Source organism: Triturus cristatus, chromosome 7 (genome assembly GCF_964204655.1).
Source record: "Triturus cristatus chromosome 7, aTriCri1.1, whole genome shotgun sequence".
NCBI classification, from domain to species: Eukaryota; Metazoa; Chordata; class Amphibia; order Caudata; family Salamandridae; genus Triturus; species Triturus cristatus.
This window is the reverse complement of record NC_140590.1, coordinates 185,877,651-185,902,355: the sequence shown is the minus strand read 5'-3', so window position 1 is coordinate 185,902,355 and position 24,705 is coordinate 185,877,651. Positions and strand designations below refer to the sequence as shown.

The 24,705-nt window shown below is 45.8% G+C and overlaps 1 protein-coding gene across 1 annotated transcript in view; it reads right to left on the bottom strand.

Moving 5' to 3' along the window:
* Positions 1–4,536: 4,536 nt before the first annotated feature.
* The window catches only part of LOC146809180 (uncharacterized), a 337,838-nt gene continuing 317,669 nt past the window's right edge, over positions 4,537–24,705 (bottom strand). The window contains exons 8-9 of the transcript XR_014966353.1: positions 5,623–6,002; positions 4,537–4,952 (exon numbers count right to left, since the gene is read on the bottom strand). The gene's annotated coding sequence lies outside the window, so the exon portion shown is untranslated. The remainder of the gene's footprint in view (positions 4,953–5,622; positions 6,003–24,705) is intronic.

Here is a 24,705-nt window from a genome sequence, read left to right as displayed (position 1 = left end):
TTTGCGGGTACGGGTAAGGAGAACCGCGTCATCCGCGTAAAGCAGGACGGGTATCCTTCGAGAGCCAATCCTTGGTGTGTCAACCTTTAAAGTGCTTAGTGCCTGATCCAGTCTATTTATATACAATGTAAACAAAAATGGGGCCAGAATGCAACCCTGTCTGACCCCACTAGAACATAAAAAAGGTTCTGTGGTGCTTCCGTCCTGATTGTATCTGACCGCGGCGGTAGTATCCGAGTGCAAGGATTTTATAATATTAATAAGCCCCGTGTCCACACCAAGGTCACCCATGATTGCCCATAATTTCCCATGGTTAACTCAGTCAAAAGCCGCTGTCAAGTCCATGAATGCCAGGTACACAGTCCCTTGGCTGGCAATGGTGTACTTGGCTACAAGTAGATATAAGTTGAGACATTGGTCGTGGTTGACTTCCCTGGCCTAAAGCCAAATTGGGTGTCAGTTATAATGTGCTGATCCTCAGCCCAGTCCATTAGCCAGCTGAGGATAACCCGCTCTAAAACCTTTGCTGACACGTCAATTAGGGAAATTGGTCGATAACAAAGTGGGCTATCCTTGTTACCTTTTTTAAAAATGGGAACAATCGTGGCTGTGGACCAGGATGGCGGCATAACTGTATCTACTGCTGCATTAATAACCCTAGTCAGAATGGGTGCCCAGAGATCTACCTTGCTCACAAAAAGTTCGGGTGGAATCCCATCGGGACCCGGTGCCTTGTTTCGGGTCAGACCTTCAATCCCTACCTTGATCTCATCCAAAGAGAAACTTATCGGGGTAATATTCAGTTCCCGCCTATTATCCTCTGACTGAGCCTCATCTGAGCAGTGATTGTAGAGAGCATAAAAATATTCATGCCATTGCCCCGGCAAGATATTGTTAGCTAACCTGGGTTTATTTGCCTCTTGGAAACAAGAATTGTTTATAACTTTCCAAAAGGCGGTTGTGTCCTTTAACTCCATTGCCTCCCTCAGATCCTCCCAGGCTTGCTGTTGTCATTTTGTTTTACGGCCTTTAACGGCTAACTTATAGTTTGTCCTACAAAGGGTCACCCTACCCTTATCTCTTGGGGAAAAATTTAAAGCGACTTTCAGCTCTCTCAAAGCACGAGAACACTGTTGGTCAAACCACCTTGGGTCGTCTGATCTAGCTCTGTGTGATGTAGCTCTGAGCAGATCGTCAATTAATTGAGCAACACCCTCAAAGGCCCTGACTAGTTCGATCCCCTCCAAATTCAGGTCTACCGTCTTTCAATAGTGCTCTATAAAATGCTTCACCATTGGCCTGTGACCATCTCAGCCTCCTACCTTAATCTGTGGCACATACCACCCACACACTAGATGGTTTCTTACAAAGCTTTAACTCAACAAGGGACATAACAAGCAGATTATGATCACTGAAAATACTCAAACAAATTCTAACCTGACACCCAGTTTTTTAGTGCTATGGAAAAAAATGAAATCAATAAATGAAGCACATCCTCTGCCTTTGAATGTGGGGTGGATCGTTTTGTCCTTTCCAACTTCAACCAGATCCATGGTATGTGTGAGGGCGTGCGTATTTAATAGCTTACATAGTACCCTTCCCTTCTTGGTGTGTTCCATATGCAGGCCCTCTTCTAGTGTACACGATGACCAATCCCCACAATTAACTTTCAAATCTGGACATTCATCCATTAAAACTCTGCAAATACCTTTGTGTACTAGCACCAGTTGTGAAACCAGGTCTATACCCTTGTGTTTATTCCATGCTGAGCCACTCTAAGAACTACCTTAAAGAACCACATGCCACTTACGTGACCGAAACCACAACTGGCCTCTTTGACCCTCACCAGTGTCCATAGCATAATTTAGTAGAATGCCAACACTTGTGTTAAATGCATCAAAGCAAGGATACAGAAAAAACTCACGCTTGCTGCAAATTAATGGCAGTATCTGGATAGAAACTTAATGTGAGAGAAAGGTCTTTCAATATCACCAAAAATGTGCATGATATCTTAGTTTATGGTGCCACCACATGTGTTTAAGTGAGGAAGAAGTTTCACCTTAGCAACCAGCTTTTTGGATTTTTGGCTGGTGTGTGTACCATGTTAAAACTGGACCAGAGGCACTACTGAGGGTCCTGGATACATGTCTGCTTATTGCATACATATAAATGGGAAACAGGTGGTGGCCTCTTAAATATATACATATAAGTGACATAGAAATTATCTTACATTGGTTATTCGGCATCTACAAATGGTCACTTTGATACATAGCAAAAGGATGGCATAATATTAGTAGTGGTACACATCAATAACATTTCCTATTTTTTTTTTGATAAGCCAATAACTGGTAATATGCACTTACACAACAGAGTATTTCAACATACATGCAAATCCTCAGTCAGAGAAGGGGAGAAAAAGGAATAGTAAATACATACATATAAGGGTTATATACAGCCGTAGTGGTCTAATACTTCATCATATCCGTATGCAACAAAAATACATTACTCTGGTTAATACAGGTCAATATATAGGTGACAAGAAATAAGAAAACATAAGAGGACAAGACAAGGAGTAAGCCAAAGAGCAAGCCTAGACCGTAGCGAGCGCCAATGATCGACCAAGGCACCCATATCTCAGTTTTTGTGACCCCTTAAGAGCAATTAGACTATACTCTAAATTACACATGGCATATAGCCTTCCTCTCCACATTTCAAAGGACGTTGGTTCTTTCTGTCGCCACAATGATACTACACATAATCGGGCCACGGCCACTGCTATGAATATTAAATACCTGAATTTATGCGTCTCATAATTAACCATTGAGACTTCCAGGGCTCCCAATAGCATAACACTTGGTGTGATCGTGATCTGTGTCCCGGTAACCTCCGTTAAGAAGATCTCCATTCGACTGATCAGATGCCTCAGCTGATCAGCAGAATGGACACACAAAGAACCAATGCAGACTGTCGGCCTGGTCTATCTCACACCCTGTACTTTTGCCATCATTAAGCCCACCCCATTGTGCAGTTTTAACAGGGGTGTAGTATAAGTAAAAAATAGTTTTGAAGTGCTGTGTTTTTAGACCGGAGGATATCAGGATCTTTTCAGCCAGAGCAATAGAGTCTTGTAGAATGTCCCCTCCCTGAGATAGTCTGGTGTTCCATCTTAGATTCTGTGCCTCCAGATCATCCAGTTGTGTTTGGATGTGAGTATGAAATAGGATGCCAATCTTCCCTCTACCCTCTAACTGCCTCTAGAAAGTTGTTTTTTTGGGCTAAGAGTTCCACATCTACTTTGTTTATTGATTAGTTCCAGATCTGCAAGCATTTAAAAAAATAGGTTTTGGGCAGATCAAATTCGGAAACCAGTGAGGAATAAGACCGTAACTTCTCTTATCCACTAAGTCTCCCAAGGTCACAATAACCTGGACTCTTCACATAGCCATTATGGTATTCCAGAAAAATGGATGGGAATAGTGGCAAAGAAGAGGTAGGAGTATAAAAATTAATCCTGCCAATCAGCAGGTGCCTCCGAACCTGGGGGCATATGTATCAAACTCCCCTTTAGCGAATCTCAAATTGCGAGAATTTGCGATTCGCAAAATCAGATTCTCTAAACGGGATGTATAAAATAAATCGCTAATCATTTGCGATTCCTTAAAAATCGCAAATAATTCGCAGAATCCCGTATTGCGATTTCTTAATAGCGAAATTCGCTAAATAAGAAATCGCAAAAACGGGAATCTGCAAGCCTGGTGCAGGCTGATGACATCACAAACAGGAAACTGTAGTGATTGCCTGCACCTGCTCACCTGAGCCACACCCAGAGGCTGCTTGTGGAGTGTGAGGAGGCTTTCCTGGAGACAGCAACCAGCAATGGATCCCAAACAAAACCAGCAGGGCAAAGATGCAGAAAAAAGAAAGAGAAAACACAAGTTTTCAGAAAAGGAGCAGGAGGTCCTCATTGAGGAGATGGTCTGCAGCCATGAGCTCCTGTTTGGGAAGAAGGCACTCAAAGTCCCAGAGGCCAGGAAGAGGAAAATCTGGCTGGAAATACAGAGCAGGGTGAATGCTGTTGGAGTCACCACACGCACCATCGAGGAGCTGCGCAAGCGGTGGTATGATATGCGCCAGAGGTCCAAGGAGAGGGTGGCAGCCAGACTCAAGGATGCCAGTCAGACTGGAGGAGGACCATCCACTGCAGAGCAGCCAACCCCCCATGAGGAGCTTGTGGAGTCAACCCTCCTGCCTGAGAGCGTTGGTGGTGTGGCTGCAATCGACAGCTCCGACCCCTCATCCAGCAGACAAGGTAAGATGCATGCCAAATCACCCTGCACTCCTCCCCATCCCTTGCACACTCCCCCAAATGCGCATAGTTAACTCCCAACATGCCAATCCAGCCCAGGTCTTACAGCACACCCAGCAATGCATCATGGTACTCGTAGTACTGTGTCTGACTGTGTGTCCATGACACCATCACAAGTAAATGCAACGTATGTTTTTTGGGGATCATTGAATAGAAATGTGTCAGAGATTAGCCGTCAAAGATTTGTAACTTTATTGAGTGCCACATGCAGACAGTAACACAAACTCATATAGTCCCCTTTACATCCACAGCACACGCCATGCCACAAGAAGACAGCGCTGAGGGAGAGGAGCCTGCAGACCCTGCGGACTCCAGCGATGAGACAGAGCAGCAGCCAATTCAGCGCAGGAAGCGCGCACATGTGCCCCCACTGCCTCCATTTGAGGATGAAGTCCCAGCAACAGGCGATGACACCGACAGGAGAGAGGGGAGTCAGGGTGTGACAGACATGCCCCGTCATGACGCACCAACACCAAGGCAAAGGGAACAGGCCATTTCCAGGTCAAGGCCCAGGAGCAGCACTGCAACAGAAGGAGAAGGCACCGTGTTCTCCGGCTTGGAACAGTGCATGTTGCAGGAACAGCGCCTGCAAAGCAAGGCAATGCGGTCAATGAATCGCCAGCTAGGCCGCCTACATCAGGACAATCGCAACATGGTAGCGGCAATACGAGAGCTCTGTGCCATGTTGAGGGACACCCAAGCTGCCAATGACAGGGCTGGACGACGTGCCAATGCACGGCTACACAATTATACCAAGGCAGTCAACCGCCTCTGCACCACCACCAGCGCACTCACACGCAGAAGCGTAACCATGCAGGTGGACATGGCACATTGCTACCAGGACATAGCGCGAGGGCTGGCGCAGGTGACCACTGCTGTGGAACAGCTGCAGACAGCCAATGCAGGTGGCAGCGCACTAATGGCCTCTGCTGAGAGTGAGGACACATCGAGTCGCAGCAGCATCACTCCAACCTTGCCAGGTGAAAGACGCCGCAGTGGCAGACAGGTAGCAGGCCAAGGGCGCACCATGGGGGTCAACCACCCTGGATGGCACCGACGGAGGTGATCATCTGCGGGGACACTGACTGCAACACGGGTGCATTAACCCGCAAAAGGCTGTTTGCCCTATTTCTTGTGCCTTCTCTGCACTGTGTGTACAACATGTGCTGGGGACAATTACAATTTCTTTCATGTTAAGTGTGATTAAACACTTGACACATCATCAGGCTTTGTAGTCTCATTTCCTCAATACTCACCTAAAAGTAGTTTTGTGTGATCTCAGTCCGTCTCTGGCGTCCAGCAGCTGCCCCAACTCCTGGTGCTGGTCTGGCAGGGGGAGCAGGGCGCTCGTCATCCGATGTGTCTGTATCGGTCACATCAATTGTGGTGCCTTTCCTCATTGCCATGTTGTGTAGCATTGCACAGCTTGCCACGATTTTACAGCAGGTCTCAGGGCTGTATTGCAGTGCGCCTCCACTCTTATGCAGGCACCGGAAGCGGCTCTTCAGGATTCCGAAGGTTCGCTCAATGACACAGCGTGTAGATCTGTGTGCCCTGTTGTAGCTCCTCTCACTTGCATTTGCAGGATCCAGGTATGGGGTCAGGATGAAGTCGCGCACTGCATAGGCACTGTCACCTGCATGGAAAAAAACACAATAGGTGAGTCAATGTCCCCCCCCTCAACTGATGTAGTGGATGTATTGATGTGTGCAATGTATTTACCGAGCAGGTACCCCTCCCCAAACTCTCCAGCACTCAGACGTCTGTGTATTCCACTGTGTCGGAAGATGAAGGAGTCATGTGTACTGCCGGGGTATTTGGCTACGATGTCGGTGATGTGATACTTAGCGTTGCACACAATCTGTATGTTGAGGGAATGGTAGCATTTCCGATTCCTGTAGACATATTCAGTTTCTGCTGGGGGTGTGATGGCCACATGGGTCCCGTCAATGCAGCCGATGACGTGGGGGAAACGTGCAATCTGGTAGAAGTCCAGTATCGTTTGTTGTAATGCCTGTTGGGTGGTGGGGAAGTAAATGTGATGTGGGAGCCTCAGTAGCATTGCATCTAGGAAGGCATGGAAGAAGCGCGAAAGTGCACTCTGTGACACACCACCAACCTCCGCTATGACCCGTTGAAAACTCCCTGACGCGAGGAGGTGCAGGGAGCACAGGACCTGCACATGTGTGGGAATTGTTTGTGTCCTGCGAGTAGGGTGCTCCAAGTGGGGTTTCAGCTCCTCAATCAGGTCCATTATGGTCTGTGGGTGCAGTCTGTACTTGTCATAGATCTCCTCTTCAGTGTTCTGTAACAGGGTGATGCGCAGCCTGAAGATACGTTCCTGTCTCATTCTCCTGTGTGCAAGGGCCCGAATACGCAGCCTCCTGGCTATCACGTACATTGCAGCCATTGTGGGTGTGTTTGTTGCATTGTGGGCTGGTTTTTGTACCTTGCACCAGTTTACCACCTGCAAGCAATTGGTGTTAATAGCGATTTCTTAATTAGCGAATTTCGTGAAATCGCAATTTGCGATTTTTTCATACATGTGTTTGCGATTTCTTAGCTAGCGATTTCTTGTTAGCGATATTCGCAACGCTAAGGAATCGCAAATTAGGTATTCGCTAGGAAATTCGCAGTTTTCTTGTTTCGCAGCCTAAGAAATCGCTAATTTAGCGATTTCTTATTTTTCAGTTTGGAAATGTGTCATACATATGAAATAGCGAAAAATCAGTCGCAAACGCTGTTTTTTGCGATTCGCAGCGTTTGCGACTAATTTTTGCTTTCATACATATGCCCCCTGGAGTCATACCTTATCAGCATGAACCACCTTGAAGGGGGTTATCTTATAATAACTGGGTTCTAGATTTTGGAAAAAGCCCCTCTCTGCTTCGGAGCCCAGCGGCATTTAAAAAATATGAGGGAACTCAGCTACCTCGACTTCGCCTTAACGAACCAGTAAGATTCCCATATGCTGGAGTACGCAAGCCCAATAATAAAACAGAGATTTAGGTACTGCCCAGCCCCCTCGTGATCATGGTAGATTAATATATTTCATTGCTCGGCGAGGATTACCTTGAGCCCACATGAAACTGCTGCATGTGGATTATAGTTTTTGGAGTTGCTTCCTCGTGAGTTCCAGGGATACAGACCTAAAGTAATACAGGACCTTGGGCAAGATATTAATCTTTAAAACATTGCATCTTCCCAACATCGATGGATGTAGACCTTCTATTCTATCCAGCTCCCTTTTAATTTTCCACACCATGGAGTCCCAATTAGCATGTACCATTTTATCCAGGCATGCATTGATATGGACTCCCAAGTATGTTGCCTCTTTGTTAACCCTGGAATCAATAAATAGTGCTTGGTTTGTGCATATTTGTGTTTTAGCTATATTTAATTTGAAGCCAAAGTTTTGCATGAATAGAGTTGCCAGCCATTCAATCTCTAACAGGGCTTTGGATGGATCAGGACAGACTACAGCAATGTCATCTACATATGCTACAATCTTGAACAGATCTTGCCCAAACCTCACCGGTTGAATGCTTAAGCTGTTCTCCAATAATTTCAGAAATGGATTAATGTAAAGGGCAAAAAGTGAAGGCGAGCACGGACAGCTTTGTCTGGTACCTCTTGATATTGGCACTGGGTCGGACTCTAGCCTCAACCCACATATTCAAGCCGCGGGCAATTTATAGATGGTTCTAATTGCCCTGACAAAGCAAGGCCGAACACCTTGCCACCGCATGGTTGCCCATACAAATTTCCAGGAGATGCGGTTGAACGCTTTCTCTCCATCAAGTAGCACTACTCCACATGGAGCTTGTTGAACATTAGCAGAGTCTAGCAGGCTAACTACCCTGCTAATATGGTTGACCGTGCCTCTTCCTGGAATAAAGCCATGTTTGCGGGCAGAGACTAGGGGAGTAATCACTCGGGAAAGTATATTGTGTATATTTTCCCATCACAGTCTAAAAGTGAAATGAGTCTATACGATCCAGGTAGTGTGGGTGGCTTATCTTTTTTTTTCTCCAAATGATGATGTTAGCTACATCCCATGAGACCGGGGTGTCCCCCTTCTGTGATCCTGAAACGTAATAAGCATATCTGAATTTAACTCAGAGAGGAATGTTTTATAGAATTTTAAATGGGAGTTTATGAGGCCCGGCAGCCCTGCCTGCTGCTGAGGAGCCAACAGCCTCCACAAGTTCTTCTAAGGTTATGGGCCCCTTCAGATATCTCGGATCAACTAAGATCAACATCCTGCTGTATGGATCTTTGTGAAAGGACTCACTTTTCTCCTGGCTATTTTGATCCTCCATATATATTTCCTCATAGAAAGCCCTGAAGATTTCCAAAATTTCCGTGTGTCTTTCAACTAGTCTTGCAGCTGAATCTTTAATCGCAGTGATTATGCATTAGGTATCCCTGCACCTAATTTTCTTTCCCAGGCATCTGCCAGGTGCCTCCCCATACTCATAGCATTCCCTTCTAAAAAGATTATATTTGTTAGCGTTATTCTTGGACCACTGCACGTTTATCCTGGCCTTGCAGCGGGTTACCTCAGATTGCACCTAAATTATGCCTAAATTCCCCCGCAGAGCTCGTATAAGGGTATAATCTGCATTCTGAAAGTCCTCATATAGCCCTTGTATACATGGTCTCTTCTGTTTTTGAGCATGTAGTCCATAACTAAGAATTTTCCCCTGGAGCCCTGCTTTTAAAGCATCACACACTATACCATAAGTGGTAGAATTACGATTGATGGAAAGAAATTGGTTTAGACACTGTTGAATGAGGCAGATACACTTTTTGTTAAGCAGTAGCTTCCTATCTAATGAACAGGACCCACGAGGTCGCACTAAGCCATGCATTGCAAGTTTTAAAAACAATGGGTTAGGATCTGAGGGGACCCTGGGGAAAACCTGTATCCGTGCCGCTAAATATGTTTTAGTTACAAAAAAGTAATCAAGTCTAGCGAGCTTTTGATGCGGGCAAGAGTAGTGTGTATACCATAGATCAGGATGCTTTAATCTAGGCCAAGCATCAGCTAAACTATGATCATACAGTATCGAAGGGGAGTCCCAGGAGGCCAATTCTGTATTCAAATAATCCAATATCTTAGCTTCATCTAACTTAGATCCATACACAGATCATATTGTGATTTTCCTATTACCAGCTAAGCATTCAACTATTGCCCAGTGGTCATATTTGTCCACAAGGGTCTTACCAAAAGATAAAATATTGGACTTAGCAAGAATAGCACACCTTGTGTAGTAGTCCCTTGCGATGTGCATACCAAGAGCTTATACCTTAGCTCAGTTATGACCTTATGCTTCCCCCAAGGTATATGTGTCTCTTGGAGGCACATTACATTGGGGCATAGTTTCGGATTTCCTGTGCCACCCTTTGCCGCTTGGCCCGGTCATTGTAACCACATACGTTAAACGAGCAGATGGAAAATCTATCCGTCATTGACACATCTTAGATTGCTCTGACAGTACACTCTTCCCCACAACATCGCATCCTTTACTCCTGTCTGCTCTAAATCGTTTATTGGCTTATTTTCAATTTTCACCCCCGTGAACCCACAGCAGCCCCCCTCACAAGAACACCCCCAAACCCACTCTGGCGCTTCCTCTGCTGGGCCGAAGCCCCCCTACCACCCCAAACATGGAGGCTAAAAGACCTGTAGGCCTGTGTGATGGAGAGCCTCATAGTGCCACCAATCGCCCCCCCATCCTCCCTGATTCCCCCAACTCAGCCCGGTGTGTATAATAAGAAAAGAGAATGCACAGTGCAACAGAAAGTTTGCAGCCCAAAACTATGAGTATACAGCCTGACTCAACTTACACTAGCAATGCCCACCTGATCCTGTTTAATATTGACCCCTTTCCTAGCGCTTAATGCCCTGTAAAAATTCTCTATCTTAAGTTTAGCAGGATTCAGAAGAAATTCTTGAGCTCCTTTGGTCTGAAATGGATTAATTAACTGTCGAAGCTGCCGGGGCATTGTCTGCCGAGCAGCGGAATGGCCGCTCTCTGAGTGCGCTCCGCCGGCTGGGTTTATAATCCTATCATTATCCTGGCGTATGGTGTCGCAGCCGGCCCGTAACTGACATTCCTGGCTTGCTGTGGACCGCCGCGGCTTGGGATCTGTGCTCCGTGCGGGCTCTGAAGCGTAAGAGCAGAGGGGCTGCCTGCTGCCTGCTGCCTGCGTGGCCCCTGCCCGATGTGAGTGAGGAGGCCAGCTGTCCTGAAAATTGAGCCCGGGGCTGCCGTGGTGCTATGGGCCTAGATCTGATGGCGGAGATGCGGAGGCCCTGTGCAGGCTAGTCTTGCTACCGGCGATGGATGCGACACTGACGTGAGGCAGAGAGGCACTTGAAATTCGTGGTGTTTGGCACCATTTGTTACTGGTGGACTGCTTTGGTTGCGGAGTGGGGGAGCTTTGGTGCGACCGAGAAGGACTGCTGCTACCATTTTAAAGAATCCATGATCGGAGAGGGGGTGATTGCAGGCGCATACCTGGATGATGTCTCGACCCCCCCCTCCTCGCTGAAGTTCCTTGTGGAGTGCTCTGTGGATCTGGGGCACACGTTGCGGTAGGTGTGAATTTGCAGTTGCACCTGATTCCCTAATTGCGAGGAGAGGGTAACCGCTGCTGAGTGCGAGGAGCTATTTTGAGGCAATTGCGGCACGAGTGGGGCGGAAAGGAGCATGCCCTTGCAGAGAGTCTGAGCGCCCCTGGCCATTCCCGTCATTACATACGCCCTGAGCGTCGCTTGTGATACCGCGGTGACGTGGTCCCAGCGGCAGCGGCTGTGTGACTGCCCTGCTGCCCCATCACTACGCTGCTGGGAGTTGGATATTGCTGGTGCGGGCGAGGGGCCTATGCATACAGCCAGGATGTATGACGTTACAACGCACACTTTTACAACGCATGCACTTACAACGCATTTTTTACAACGCATAATCCATTACAACGCATGACATTACAACGCATGACACTACAACGCATTTTTAAAAACTACCTTTACAACGCATTTCCATTACAACGCATACTACCTTTACAATGCATACCATTACAACGCATAATATTAAATTGCATTTAAGGTAAGTATTAGATAGTATAGGGGTAAAAGTTACTTTTCTAACTCCAGGGGGTGCAACAGTAGGGTAAGTGTTGGATAGTATAGGGGTAAAAATTACTATTCTAACTCCAGGGGGTGCAACAGTGGGGTAAGTGTTGGATAGTATAGGGGTAAAAATTACTATTCTAACTCCAGGGGGTGCATCAGTAGGGTAAGTGTTGGATAGTATAGGGGTAAAAATTACTATTCTAACTCCAGGGGGTGCAACAGTAGGGTAAGTGTTGGATAGTATAGGGGTAAAAATTACTATTCTAACTCCAGGGGGTGCAACAGTAGGGTAAGTGTTGGATAGTATAGGGGTAAAAATTACTATTCTAACTCCAGGGGGTGCAACAGTAGGGTAAGTGTTGGATAGTATAGGGGTAAAAATTACTATTCTAACTCCAGGGGGTGCAACAGTAGGGTAAGTGTTGGATAGTATAGGGGTAAAAATTACTATTCTAACTCCAGGGGGTGCATCAGTAGGGTAAATGTTGGATAGTATAGGGGTAAAAATTACTATTCTAACTCCAGGGGGTGCAACAGTAGGGTAAGTGTTGGATAGTATAGGGGTAAAAATTACTATTCTAACTCCAGGGGGTGCAACAGTAGGGTAAGTGTTGGATAGTATAGGGGTAAAAATTACTATTCTAACTCCAGGGGGTGCAACAGTAGGGTAAGTGTTGGATAGTGTAGTGTAATATTATGCAAATGGTATGCGTTGTAATGGTAGTATGCGTTGTAATGGAATGCGTTGTAAAGGTAGTTTTTAAAAATGCGTTGTAGTGTCATGCGTTGTAATGTCATGCGTTGTAATGGATTATGCGTTGTAAAAAATGCGTTGTAAAGGTAGTGCGTTGTAAAAGTTGCGTTGTAAAGGTTGTTCCCCATACAGCCATCGAAGCGCCTTCAAAGTGAGACCCCCCCCCCGAGGACACTGTGGTGCATCTGCGCTCCCCTGAGTGGTGCCCCGGACTGAATCTGCACACTGCCGCCTGTGCTGATCCTGCCTCTCTGCGGTGTTGATTCTGCTCCCTGGTGCGGCCTGAGCGGGGATTCACCCGCTGTACCCAGCGTGGTGACGCGGCCTGCTGGCCTATCTCCTCTACCATAACTAGTCGGCGCTGGTGCCATAGTTTGTCGAAGGTGAACGAGTGGATACAGGCACAACGCGCAATTGGGGTGTTGATGAGATCCTGGACTGAGACAAGTTGCACCACACACCTCGGATTGAGCTAATCGCAGGGAGGAGATCGGTGGCTGGGGAGCCATACTTCAGGCCAAGGTCTCTGGCTTTGTTTCAGTCTCTGCCGGACGTTGCCTGATTGATTCATCATGGGCAAACAAGATGCCAAACAGCCAAAGCTAAATTTTGATAAACGCTCTACGTGCCAAACTGAGTCACCTACTGAAACGCAAATGGATGAGCAGCAGGAGAAGCACTCTGAGGACCAAGGAGAGGATCTGCGCACCCTCATGTTCGAAATGCGCTCTAGCCTGAGAAACATCGACTCCAAGTTAGACACCCTGACCACGCAGCTTGGACTCTGTCAAAGCTCAAGCTAATGTCCATGACACTCGCCTGGATTCCTTGGAAAACAGGCAAACCGAATTCCACGAATTCCAAGTGGAAACCAAAGAACAACTGTTACATATGGATAAACTTTTGGGAGTCATCCGCACCAAGAATGATGATTTGGAGGCGAGGTCACGTAGAAACAACCTACGTATTACTGGAATTCCGGAGACTACTGCAATTGCCAAGATGAAAACCTTCATGACGGATGTTCTGCATACGCTGTTTGACCCTCAGCTGTCCCCTGTCTTGTGGTGGAAAGAACACACAAATCCCTGGGTCAAAAGCCTCCGGTGGGAGTGCCGCCTAGACCGATATTGGCCAAATTGCTGAACTATCAGGATCGGGATAATATTTTGAGAATGGCGAGAGAAAAAGGTCAACTGTACTACAAAGGTAACAATATATTGTTTTATCCGAACTTTACCCCGGCTGTACAAGCGGTGAGATGCGAATTTCTACAGGCCAAGCGTATACTTCTTCAGGCGCAGATCCCTTACTCCTTGCTCTACCCTGCAAAGTTAAAAGTTTCATATGATGGCACCGCACACTACTTCACTGGTGCGAAATCTGACCTAAAATTCGCCAAGCATATCGGGGGAGGAAAGGCAGAGACCCTCGTGGAGCAGCAGCATCAGTGACTGGCCAACTTAGCGATAATGACTGATTCGTGACACTGTCTCTGCTGTTCTAACGGCCTATTCAACATGACGCCGAACTGTGTGGTAATCCTTATAGATGTAACTGTGGGTTCTCATGATGTACCTTCTCTATTAGTAGCTTTGCCTAGGGATGTCGGGGGGGCTTGTAGCGTACACTGCAGAATTCCCAGCCACCCTGTTCATTCAGAGGTGATTGCTGGTGCCACTACGCCCCCATGGGAAGTTTCCCTTTCAGTTTCAGGAGAGTGTTATGTTCTAGTTTGCTAGGGGGGGATATTCTGCAACCTGATTGGGGGGTTGGAGTGGGTGGGGGGCGGGGATTGTTTGCTTGTTCAATGCCAGTACGAGTACTAGATGTTGGTCAGTGTACATACTCTATGTTTTGATTTTTATCCTCACTGAGTACCTACTCCTCGCTGTGGGATTTTGTCTCGATACACACACGGAAAACCACTGAACTTGTTAACGTGGAAAATTAGAGGGCTGCATGATGGTCGTAAGTCCAGGCTTGTTCATGCCTATTTATCCAGACATAATATTGACATTTGCTTGCAGCAGGAGACACTTAAACGCTGCACCGTCTCAGAGGCTGCGACATCGCAGATGGGGACACACGTACTCGTCCATTTACTCTAATTACGCCAGAGGGGCAGCTGTGCTGGTTCGACAGGGGGTGGACTGGTGCGAGAGGGAAGTGCGCAGAGATCCTGAGGGGTGGTTTGTTATCATATGTGGAGTGTTGGAGGGGGCTCTCCCTGCTGATTGCAGCGATTTATGGTCCTAATGCCGACTCCCCCGATTTATTTCAAGATGTATGGTCCAGAATTAAGGCAACAGGATATGACACTGTGCTGTGGGGTGGGGATTTTAATGCCATATTGGATGATGCCATGGATAGGAATGGAGTGGCGCGCACCTTACACCCGGCTGCAAGTGCTGCTCTGCAGTCCATAGTTATGGATGGGAACCTAGTAGACATATGGCGCAACAGACACCCCCTGGTGAGGGAAGGCACATGTATTTCAGATCATCACTGTGCGTGGTCCCGCCTGGACTTTTGGCTGGTCTCCAGGGACACTGCAGCCTGGACTGTTGGCATATCGCACTTGCCACGCACACTGTCAGACCACGCCCCATGCTTCCTACAGATGTCACTCCCGGGGTCACTCCCTGTGCGTTTACCTGGTGACTTCCAACACATGCTATGCTCGATAAGGCCTTTAAAGAAGAGTTACGGGGAGATATCACTGACTATTTTGCTAACAATGAGGGATCTGTGGATACTGAAGCATCACTCTGGGAAGCTTTTAATGTGGTGATTAGAGGCCAGTGCATTGCGAGACAGGCGGGGGTGCTGAAGGCAATTTGGGGCACGCTCGCCTCCTTGGAGTCCCAGATTAAGGCACTAGAGGACGCCTTTTACTCCACGAATGATCTCCACACTGCGCAGAAATTAAAATCCCTACTATTAGATTACGCGGAGGACGCACAGCGTGAAACGAAATTCCTAGGCAAGTATGCGGACGCTCGTAGATACGGCGAAAGGGATAGGCTGGGTCGCACTCTGGCTGGCATGATTAGACCATCTAAATCAGCGACTTTTGTCGATGAAATACGTAATTCGTAGGGTGACATGGTTAGAGGCCACGTGGGGGTGTCTGGCGAGTTCTCTGCATTTTATTCCCAGCTATACATGACTATTCAGGGGGCATGTACAGAAGATCTGAATTCATTCCTCGACACACTGGCACTGGTCTGGTTTAATGATTCCCATAGAAAATATATGGACCTCCCATTTACAGCGGAAGATGTAGCACAGGTTAGTAAAAGCCTGCCCCTAGGTAAGGCTCCTGGCCCTGACGGCCTGACTACGTCAGTCTATAAGACTTATTTTGAGGAATTGGTGCCTAGACTGTTGGCGGTTTATGAGGAGGCACTGGAAGAAGGGGTGCTGCCTCAGTCCATGAGAGAGACAACGATTCTCATGCTCCTAAAACCTGGGAAATCGGAGGAGGAGCTGGACTCCTACCGTCCGCTCTCTATGATTAATGTGGATGTCAAAATCTTAGCGAAACTACTTGCTAACAGGCTGCAGCCACTCCTGCCAATGATAGCACTTCCGGATCAGTTGAGGTTCATCCCGGGGAGATCGACATCCCATAATTTACGAACAATATTTTCGGTTCTGCACTACCTCCACCCAGACGAAAAAGCTGCGGTGGTGTTTTTGGATGCCACCAAGCCATTTGATATGCTTGAGTGGTCCTACCTTTTCTCTGTTCTAAGGCGCATGGGATTCAGTCAACTTTTTATGAACTGCATCAGACTAGTGCACACCTCACCCACGGCACGCGTTCAGGTGAATGGTTTACTCTCAGACCCCTTTTCGATCTCACGGGGTACTAGACAGGGATGCCCATTTTCCCCTTTACTTTTTGCAATTGCAATGGAGCCCCTAGCGGCTCATATCAGGCAACACCATACTGCACGGGGTATTGGTTTCAGCGCCTGCAGTTTGCTCATCTCCTTATATGTGGACGATGTCACGCTTTACATTATAAACCCTGAAGATAATCTAGACCCGTTGCTGAGGGAGTTCATTTGCTTTGGTGGACTCTCAGGTGTTTTTATCAATTGGGCCAAGTCTGTGATATTCCCGCTAATGGATGGTACCCCCCAAGTAACGTCAGAATTCCCCTTACGCTGGGAGGCTGTAGAGGACAAGTATTTAGGGGTCTGGATCAGTCGGGATACGCAGGTGTGGCGACTAAACTACGGCCGAACGATGGTGTGGCTGGAGGACAAGGTAAAAGTGTGGGCTAAGCTGCCGCTATCATAGGCTGCCAGGATAGCACTAGCCAAAATGTTTATCCTGCCAAAATTGTTATATTTTTTTGTTAATATACCGATCGCACTCAATACCCTCAAATCCCACCTAATCACACTGGTGTGGACCGGAAAACAAGTTAGAGCTTCTTGGGATCTAATGTCTCTCTCACTGTGGCAGGGTGGTTTGGGAGCCCCTGACATGCAGCTTTATGCACTATGTGCACAAGTACAGTTTTTGCATTACTGGGTGCACCCGACCCCCTTTCAGCCGCATGTAGTGGTCGAAACTGATGTACTGGCCCCCATCCCGCTTAAGGTCGTGCTGTATCAAAAGCCATGCCGCCCTCGCGGCGACAGACTCTGCTGGGACCCTGTGCTGGGCGTGGGATGAACTGCTCAAAAGGGCGGGGATCCTGTTGCTTTATGCCCCTTCCGTCCCCCTCCCACAAAATACAATGATGCCATGCATGCGGGACAGTATGAGTAAGACACTAGCTCAGAAAATGAGTCTCCAGAAGTTTGAGGACTTATACCCTGGAGATGGATTTAGACCTCCCCCTGTTGCACCTGAGGGACAGGTGGTGCCATTCACTGAGATCTTTTTAGATTATAGAATACGTACAGCGTGCCGTTCTCTCTGGGAGGAATTCCCGAGGGCGCCGCCGACCCTGCCTGCATTGAAAAACGTGCTGAAATTCCCATCTCCTCGTAAAGTTGTTACACGCTCATACACTCGCGTGCAAGACACCGCTCCGATAGTAACGCCAAACTCTTTCAAACATTGGAACGATGAGCTGGACACACCATCGACCGAAGCCCAATGGGAATATTGTTGTGGGCAGCTCTCAGAACTCTCCCCAAACTATAAGTTAAGATTGATTCACTTCAAATATTTGCATAGATATTACAGAACTCCGGTGAGCCTCCACCGTAGGGCCTTAGAGCCGAGGGTGATTGTTGGAGATGTGGCCATGCCCCAGCTATATTTCTCCATATGGCGTGGCATTGCCCCAGGATAGCCGATTTCTGAGTGCAGATCCTTGAGTCGGTAAACAACATATTTGGGGTAGCGCTGGACCCGTCTCCTACACTTGGCCTATTGGGGTATGTAAAGGACACTCCGCCCAAGTTACATAGGCTACACGCCCTTCTCCTTCTGTTTGCAAAGCGCCAGGTCGCTGTCAACTGCGGTAGACGGCGAGTGCCCTCCATTAAATATTGGGTTAGAGACATCACATATGTGCACACACAATTGAGTGCATTTTGGGAACTGATGCCACCCTCCTCTAGACCCCATAACATATGGGATCCGTTCTTAACTTGGAACGCTGATTTAGAAACAACAGCTGAAGTGGTGGAGGTATCGCAGACATCATCACACACGTGATACATTCACAACTCACACCCAGTTATAGAGTGCAGGAGACGTTATATCTGGCAAGTGATTAGCTGTGCCAATGTAGCAATGACCCTCTCAGGGAAAACCATATGTAGCACTATTACCTTTGTGTTAATTCTGATAAAATATGCGTACACTATCTTTAATATTATGCCTGCGGTCTGGGGAAGATGGGTACGATGGGTACAATGTAATCTGTCATTGATATTATGTACGGAAGTGGCTTCATATGTATGTGCTCCTTGATTGTTCCATATCGAACTGGCTTGTTGGATTGTCATGACATTGTTTGTTTGAAATGTCAAAAAATAAAATTTCATCAAAAAAAACTGTTGAAGCCGCCACTTTTTTTCTACAGATGTGTGACAATATTCTGGCCGGACAAATAACTCAAGCCCTTTTCCTCTTCTCTTCCTATCTGGCCTCACCAGATCATACAAAGCTTGTCTAGACAGAAAACTGGACAGATAAATCAGTACTGCTATGGGTCACTGGGCAGAGTGACTAGACCCTGAGCGAGTATTCTGCCAGAAAGGGAACCGGTGAGCCTGTTGCACCTCTGTATCCCAGGTCCACTGTGTCAGTTCAGGGAAAGCTTCTGTGCAAAGTTCTGCAATGAACTTCTGAGAATCAGAACCTTCCACACCCTCAGGTAAGACAAGGACTCTTAGATTATTATGACAGACGATTTTCCATGTCCTTGAGCTTCCATGCAATATCATTCATCTGAGATGCCAAGGCATCTGTGGCGGCTTTCTGAGTAATCATCTCATCCTCAAGTGTGGAAATCCTGTTCTCTGCTTCAGATATCCTCTCGGCAAATACCAATCAGGATTTAGCCGCTCAACAAAGTGAGTTTTGGAGCTTGCAGCAAGCGCTTTGTATTAGTTGGCTTTCAGTGTGGGTTTTGTTTCTGTGTGTCATGATGGTCTCATACATAACAGCGATAAAGATATCATCTAAGTGCCCTGATGGATTGCGCAGACCTTGTCTCACTGTATCTCCTGGGTTTGGTCCCAAATTAGAGGAAAAGGAATAATCCCATGCAGGTGCGGCAGTTAAATCCCCTTACTCCCTGGACACAGATGTTGGTAGCTTCTTCTGTACCGTGCCCGTACCAGATGCCATGGTTCGATTTCCCAGACCCTCCTCATACTGGTGTGTGCTGCTGGTCTCACTCCATTGACCGTTTGGTGATCCCCCCGAGGGCATTACCGGCATCTGGAGTGACTCATCTCCTGATGAATTAGAGTGGTCTGATAGGGGGAAGAAATGCTCACCAGCATGTGCCTCAGGCTGGTCCATGGGATTAATATCATTCCCATCCATTGATTGCTGCTTGCCCCATCCAATTTAGTAACCGCCGTCTTTGAGCTAGCGGGGGTGGACTCCTGAGTATTCTTCCCGAGTACTGTCTATGCTCGATGTACTTGCCCCGACACGTCAGTCTCCCCTGGGGCAAGCACTGAGGGATTGCTCAGGGTGTTTTCCTGCCCCCCGGATCACATCAACATCCACAGCAACAAGTCCAGAACCCCCTGGATTATAAAAGCTCACCTCATCCAGTAGGGTGGCCAGAGCAGGCCTGCTAGTCCGAATATCTCCTGACCCGGACCATTTTCGCTACCTGCAGCCACTCCATCTCGTTGTCTCTTCTGTTCCTCTTCCGGGACTTTCACTAAGCTGGAAGAGTATCTGACCACGCGTGTCTTGGCCCCTCAGGCATTTTTCAGCGGCATGGTTGTTCCAGCTACCACGCACTGACTCTCAGCTCAGAATCGACAGAAGCCTCGAGGGAGGAACACCACTAGCCGGGCAAGCAGGACTGCATACCAGTGAACAGTGAGTATATCCCACAGCATTCCTTACCCCATCGGGTGGGGATCAGTTGCTATATTCTATCATTGAGGGTGGCTGCAGACTAGAAAATCTCCACCGTGCTCGGGTGAGAGGGGAGTACGATCATCTAAGAGCACTCATTTAGCAACAGGGCGGCCGCCATCTTGCCTCATGACCTCAATAACACTTCCATAGTGAAATCATAGTAATGACCACATCTCAAAGTAGTTTAATCCATATGTAGCTGTGCCAAACCTCTGTTTCATTCTGGACTCTGTCCTGTCAAAATAAACTCTGGGGCCCCTCCTCTGTAGTTTCTTTGTACTACAAATGTAACTGACTGAAGCATGTTCTCTGAGTGGGGTAGGTTTCTGTAATGATCAGCTAAGGATGGCCTTCCTCCCAGCCTTTGAGGGCAATGTGGTAATCTTCTCTCTCAGACTACTTGTTTAGCTTCAGAACTTGTTGCTTGCTCACGCTCCTCAGCTCAGCCATGCAAAAGCTGTACACATTAGCCAGATTCACCTCCATGTCCCCAAAAACCTTAGGGGTAAAAATTGAGTGAAAGAGTCAATTTGTAAAAAAAAAATGATCCAATTGAAAATCAAAAAGCCAAATAAATCTCTAAAAGTCAACTGTCATTGTCAATATGAAAAGGGAGTTTAATTTTAATTTAACTCACTGGACAGTACTGCAAAACAAAATTCCTGGATTTCACCCCTGAGCACCCATGTAAGAAACTGGAATATTATTTGGGGTGGGAAAATGCCTGGTTCAAGGTATAGTTTTGTCAAGGAGAACACTCAAAGTCACAAAATTAACATGAGCTAGCCCACCTGGTAGCTATGGCGCAGAGCATACAGGCTTAATGTAGGGGAATGTGTAAAGTATGTATGCAGTAATAAAGTCAAAGTACCAATCACTAAAAACCCAAACTGATTTAGAGAACTAGAGTAAAATTTAACACAATAACACAAAAACCACAAAAGTTCACTAAGGGGAACCAAAAACATGACATTTTTAATGTTTCAAGTATAAAAAGCAAGAAAACATAACGCGCCAATGATAGGGACTGCTGTAAACATGGATCTAGGTGCATTTTCAGGTCGACGTGATGGAGTCCAGGTCAAAACCATGTTAGTTGACACCTCAGTTAAGAGAGGCCACTGAGGCAATTAGGTAGCTCTCTGTTTATTTTCCAGTGAGTAAGCAGTTCCATGCTCCCAGAGTTACTCTAAGATTTGTTGATACAGGAATGTAACATTTTCACGTATTTAAGTAGTGTAACAAATAAAATAATTTCGGTAATAGTAGAAATGTATTTGAAGTTAAACATCCATTCTATGACTTTCAGGAACTCATTGATGGCTTTATTGATGTAATGGAAAGTAAGGTGTACTTCAGAATTCATTTCTCGACCATGCAAACAGATGCTGATGAGAACTTTTGTCCTAAATGTGCAAACAAATTGTTGTCTCAGTGTGTAGTGTTCTACCCAGTAGGCTAACAAAATTGTGTCTAAACTGTGGAACAATCTGCTCACACACCTCCTTGAAATATGTACACTTTTATTAACCTAAAATAATAAAAATGTGGTATTGCTATGCAAAGTGGTAAGGGTTCCTTATCAGTAGAAATGAGCACTTAATGATAATCTGTCCTTTAAATATATCATAAGTGAAGCGGGCTGTGTGCCCATTGTTCAAAATGAGCACACATGACGGCAACATAGTGTCAGCTATTAAGGCAATATATTTTCCAGAACTAAATGCCAAATGCAGATGATACCAGATTTTGTTATCGTCACTTAACTTATACTCACGTAACCAGCTTTTTGATAGAGTACTCCTTCTTTGTGCTTCAATGCAAACAAAAGGCAGAAGTGGATGCAAACCAAAGCTCAAAAATATTTGCAGTAGATAATTTATCACTGAAGACCTAGCAAAGCATGTTCTATTTTCACAAGTTCAAAGTAACATGTTTACAACACCCATGACATTAAAGCACTGCCAGCAGTTCATGGAATGCTCCACTACCATCAGTTCAGCAAATTCAAGCAGCTCACTGAATTATCTTATTTTAGCTGCTCAATACATTCCGCAATGCTGTTACCATCATATGACATCTTCCAATGCAAGTATCTGACATGACCTCAGCAGTATATACTGTGGTTGGGTGGGCCTGCACACCTGCCTTGTGTCAGAATGTAGATTGCTAAATGTTTCAACAAAGTTAATTCTGTTATTAGCGTGCTTTCACGTGTTGGGGATGTGAGTCTATGTCCCTTAATGTAACATAAATTGAGAGAGGTTCTGGAATGACCAGTTCCTACGTGAATCACAGCTAGGACCCGAAGGTCTCTTTGAATTTAAACCAAAAATGCTGCAAATATTCAAAATTTGTGATAGAAGGAGTTTTTTCAATAAAGTTCATTGACAAAATAGAAAAAAGGATGCCAAGATAAATTGTTATTTACTTAATATTTGAAGCACTTAAATATCGATGTACTGTTAACAACACAATTCATCTGATACATAACATGCGTTTCAAAACCACGAATCAAAATGTACATCAAATGTTACATAAAAAGTCCCAATGCATTTCGGGTTAATATCTAACCCTTCGTCAGGGGTTAAATGAAATCACAATAGGCTGTATTAAAGATTCTTTCGGTCCGGTTTAGTCGACCTCCAACCGGAGCTACAAAAAAAGCACATTTGTGCAGTTAGCAAAGAGCGGAATACATGTTTAAGTATGTAGAATTTGCACTCGAAAGAAAAGAGCAAGAAAAAGTCGATGACCCTTATTAACGAGAGCCGCATAAGATAGTCAGTGTGAATACTGATTAAGTGTCACCGAAAGGTGTATGATACAAATGCTGAAGTGCAAAGAAGTAAAAAAATGAAACAAAGTGACTGAAGACGGTGCTCATCGATGGTTGTGTGCTTACCACGCTGGTGACGAGCCCTGTGTTAAACAAGGTACTCAAATTGTTGGGTGAAGAAACGTCTGTAAACAAAATATAATCTATGAACTATTGCCACCATGCGAATCGTGCCTGTGTTATACTAGCACAAAAGGAACAGCGTGATGCCGTGTGAACTCACCCGCCTCCGTTGACAAGTGTCATTTAACCGTTTACGATTTCACCGATAAATACGAGAACAGTGCCTGTAATGAAAGCACCAGAAAATAATTGACACGCTGCGGGTTTTTTTTACAAAACTGCCGTAGGCTGCATGATTAAATTTGTTACCGCGTCTCACCTTCCAACGAAGTCTGTGTGTCTGCAAAGTGCTTCCGGCATTAGCAAGCTCGAATGAGCGCATGTGTGGAAGACATAGGTGAAGGTTAATAATGAAAACCGTTCCGCTCTCAAAGAGTCGACACAAAAAAAGGACTAACGAAAAGTGAATCATCTGGAAATAGGACTATGTGTCAGATGATTATAAGTGTAGGACAAGAATGTGAGGTAATCCTTACTCTTGCGTGCGTGTATAAGTTCTTGAGAGGAAAAGCTGAAATGAGTTTCAAACAAAATGCAAACAAGAAGTGGTAACTAGAGAAAGCGTAAAACAGGTGTGAATGCAAGAAGTAAAAAATAGGAAAAATTGGATACGAGTGCAAATCCTTTACAGAGGAAAGTTATAGTAAACACTGGCATAACATTTCAGATAAAACATAATAATTCATAGTGATCATTTAGACCACCCGGAATCACCGTTCCTAGGAATTTAATCCAGTGCGTCTCTCTGCATGAAAGGACATGGTTCATATCAGTATCTGTCTGCAAGTGAAGGTGTTCAAGAATTGTGAAACGCAATTGGGGGATGGTGTGTGATGTGTTAATCCAGTGTGTAACAAGGGAGGAGTTCATGTTTTTATTGCGTATTCTGCTCTTATGTTCTATGATCCTAGTTTTGATCTTGCGACTGGTCCTCCCTACATATACAAGACCACATGGGCACTTGATAGCATAGATTACCCACTCTGTGTTACAGTCTGAAGTGTGTTGGAGTTTGATTTTTTTGCCTGTGTGAGGGTGTGTAAACACGTTGCCTGGAATTACATTGCTACATTGCCCGCAGTTGTGACATTTTTTCATGCCTGCATTTTTCGACGTGATGGGTTTAGAGTGACTTTTGAGAAGGTCCCTCAGATTCTTTGGTCTGGTATGTGCAAATAGTGGAGGATCCTTGAACAAGTCATGGAAGTCAGGCTCTTGTTCAATTATATCCCATCGTTTTCTGATGATAGATTTGATCTGTGTAGATTGGACTGAATATTTTAATACAAAAACTTCACGTTTAGACGAGGTCTTCGGAGTGGTAAGGAGTAAATCTTCTCGTTTTTTACGTCCCACTTGTTTTTCTGCCTCAGTGAGGATGTCTTCAGGATAGCCTCTCAATCTGTATCTGTCCAGTTGTTGTTTGATGTCGATCTCACATTGGTGTTGATCTGAAGTGATTCTTTTAATTCTGGTGAGCTGAGACACAGGTAAATGTTTCTTAAGAGAATATGGGTGGGCACTTGAATAATGCAATGCGTTATTGACGTCTGTGGGTTACCTGTACATCATGGTAGTTAATCCGTGGGAGGATTTGTGGATCTCTAAATCTAGGAAATGGATTTTTTCAGATTGAATATCATAGGTGAACTGAATTCTTGGATTGCACTGATTTAATTCCGCAATGCTGTGTTCTAAAAGGGTTTTGGAACACTTCCATATGATCAGAATGTCATCTATGTATCGCAAGAAAAGGGTCAAGTTCGATTGCCAAACTGGATTATTTAACACATGTTGATGCTCAAAATGAGCCATGAAGGTATTGGCGTAGGCTGGGGCTCCCGGAAAGCCCATGGATGTGCCGGTAATCTGTTGGTAATATATGTCCTTCCATG